This window comes from Balearica regulorum, chromosome 2, assembly GCF_011004875.1.
Source record: "Balearica regulorum gibbericeps isolate bBalReg1 chromosome 2, bBalReg1.pri, whole genome shotgun sequence".
NCBI classification, from domain to species: domain Eukaryota; kingdom Metazoa; phylum Chordata; class Aves; order Gruiformes; family Gruidae; genus Balearica; species Balearica regulorum.
The window spans coordinates 43,329,928-43,333,304 of NC_046185.1; positions in this window are offsets into that span (position 1 = coordinate 43,329,928).

A 3,377-nucleotide genomic window follows, 5' to 3' on the forward strand; every position below is an offset into this window, starting at 1 on the left:
CATTCTTCCCTGAGGTATTGCCTAAGCCTTGAGCAAATCAAGGATGCAAACGGAGAGGCTGCAGGTCTCCTTTGGTGTTAGCCACGCTCCTCTAAAACCTACTCATCATCAAGGGGGGGGGGGGGGGGGGGGGGGGGGGGGGGGGGGAAGGTTGTGAAATTGCAACTAAAGTTGGGAAAAGATGGGTTACAAAATCTTGTGGGAGTGTTCAGAGATCTTAAATGGGATTAGCAGGCATTGCCAATGCGACCTGAGCTGTAATATGGGCTTTGTAGTTTCTAGATCTTGAAAACAAAAGTTTTCTAATTTTTGGCACAGAAAAATTATACTCATTACACTGCTTTCAGCGATAACAAATATGAACAGGGCTCAGTGTTATGAAATTTATGTTCAGAAATTAAAGACCAAATAAAAGGTACAGATGAAGCTGGTTGGAGACCTCATATTTTATGTTGCCAAAGGCACCACAAAACAGTCATCTGCATATATATATATATATGTACGCATATGCATGCACATGTGTATAGAGATGCATATATGTATCAGCTACCTTAAAAGATTGGTTTCACAAAGGTAAACATAGTTTAATGAAACTAGTTGCAAGAAAATATTTTTTAAAAAGCATAATAATTTGGAAATGAGCCAGTTGCTCAAGAAGCCACAATCTGAGAGACAAATAATTTTGAAAGTAAATAAAATTACATAGAAGGAAACTAACAGCAATCATAAAAACCAGCAATGAAAGACCTGTGATGAGAAAAGACTGAGAATAATTTTTAAGTAAACTAAGAATAAAGGCAAAGTAACAGTGTGGTGCGTTGACCCTGGCTGAGGGCCAGGTGCCCACCAGAGCCGCTCTATCACTCCCCTCCTTCACTAGACAGGGGAGAAAAGGTATAACTAAAAAAAAACTTATGGGTCGAGATAAGGACAGGGAGAGATCACTCACTAATTATCATCATGAGCAAAACAGACTGAACTTAGAGAGGGAATTCATCTTATTTATTACTAAGCAAAACAGAGTAGAGGAATGAGAAATAAAACCAAATCTTAAAACACCTCCCCCCACCCCTCCCATCTTCCCAGGCTCAACTTCACTCCCGGCTTCAACCTCCGCCCCCCTCAGCGGCACATGGGGACGGGGAGTGGGGGTTATGGTCAGTTCATCACACGTTGTTTCTGCCGCTTCTTCATCCTCAGGGGGAGGACTCCTCTCATCGCTCCCCTGCTCCAGCATGGAGTCCCTCTCACAGGAGACAGTCCTTCATGAACTGCTCCAACGTGAGTCTCTCCCACGGGCTACAGTCCTTCACAAACTGCTCCAGCGTCGGGTCCCCCATGGGGTCACAAGTCCTGCCAGCAAACCTGCTCTGGCGTGGGCTCCTCTCTCCACAGGGCCACAGGTCCTGCCAGGAGCTTGCTCCAGTGCGGGCTTCCCATGGGGTCACAGCCTCCTTCAGGTGTCTCCACCTGCTCCAGCGTGGGGTCCTCCATGGGCTGCAGGGGGAATCTCTACACCCCCTCATCCTCCCTCCATGGGTTGCAGGGGGACAGCCTGCTTCACCATGGTCTTCACCACGGGCTGCAGGGGAATCTTGCTCCGGCGCCTGGAGCACCTCCTCCCCCTCCTTCTGCACTGACCTGGGTGTCTGCAGATGTTCTTACATCTTCGCACTCCTCTCTCCAGCTGCAAAAGCGCTCTCTAACTGTTTTTTTCCCCTTCTTAAATGTGTTATCACAGAGGCGCTGATTGGCTTGGCCTTGGCCAGCGGCGGGTCCGTCTTGCAGCCGGCTGGCATTGGCTCTGTCAGACACAGGGGAAGCTTCTGGCAGCTTCTCACAGAAGCCACCCCTGTAGCCCCCCCACTACCAAAACCTTGCCATGCAAACCCAACACAAACAGTAATACTATAAATTCTCTGTGATAATGTGGACACAGCAGAAATGTACAATGAATCATTCATTAACCTGTTTTATGCAAGGATAATCAGATGCAGTCATACCATAAGGGTACTGAAATTCTATTTTATTTCAGTGGTAATGAAGGAGGTTTCTGTAAAAAAGTTGGATATTTTTTGATCGAGAGGTTGGGACCATGAGTTAAAAAACAAGTGGAAGAGGAATTCTGAAGAATGTCTCACAATTTTCAGGTCAGAAATGTGTGTTTACATTAGATCATGGCAACTGGTTTGATAGATTTTTTTGATGGCATTACAAGTTCGGTTGATAACAACAAATAGTGTCAGGGCAACATATTCAGATCATCAAATGAAGGCACTTTTATACCTGCTCCCCCATACTCTGTGCTGGCCAGCCAAAGGCCAGGCCGGCTGTGTAATCCCCATCCAAAAGCGGTGGCGCATGCTTATAAGCAGGATACTGCTCAGCACTGGACTAACATAACGACACAGTATCTGGATATAAGTGGTGTTTTTCATGGAACTCCATAGGATCAGTTCTTTTCTCCTCCAACTTAACACTTCTGGAAGAAAACAAAGTCTTTACAGAAGATGTGAAGGCTAGGGAAAAGGCAAATAACAGAAAGGGTAGAGGTCACTGATACAGAGCAGTCAAGATCACATGGTAACATGGACACAAGCAATCCCAATGCATTTTAAGATAAGCAAATGTAAAGTCATGCATAGGAACAAAGACAATTACTGCTGCTCTGGTAATCAGAAACACTGAAAAGGATTACCAAATAGGCATGGATTTTTAGAGAATTCTGTGCCCAGAGGGGCTACTGTGATTCTGGGAAGTTTAAAAAGAGAATATGAAGCAGGAGCAGAAAATAGGAGCACCAAAGTTCCATTACCTCTGTGTTTGGCAGTGCCACATCTTCTTTTAGAAAAGCATAACCTGACGTCAAGTTAATGAGTTGAATTGAACATTGATCAGCTACAGTGACATCAAAGACGAGTACAGGAATGATTCAGAGGTTTGATGATGCAGGACTCCAGAGACTCAATCTTTTCAGCTTAACAGAGCAAAGCTGAAACAATGATTTGATCACATTCTTTAAGTACCCAGATGGAAAACACTGGCACTACAACATTTTTCAGGCTAGCACGATACAAAGATACAGCACGACCCAATGGCTGGAAGTTGAAGCCAAAAATTCGGAAGAGATAAAACATAAATGTTAATAATGGCAGTACTTACCTGTTAGTTAAAACAATTTTTCTCCAATATTGAATAATAAATATCTAAGACTGTAAGCTTATTCTGAATATAAACAAAAATTGGTGCACTTATATAAAATATTAATACGTTGTATCATGTATTATTCAATTCTGTGTTAGCATAATTTTCACTACAGGACAGTTTTAAAATTACGATTAGATTAAGAGTATCACATTGTACTATATCTAATTAAC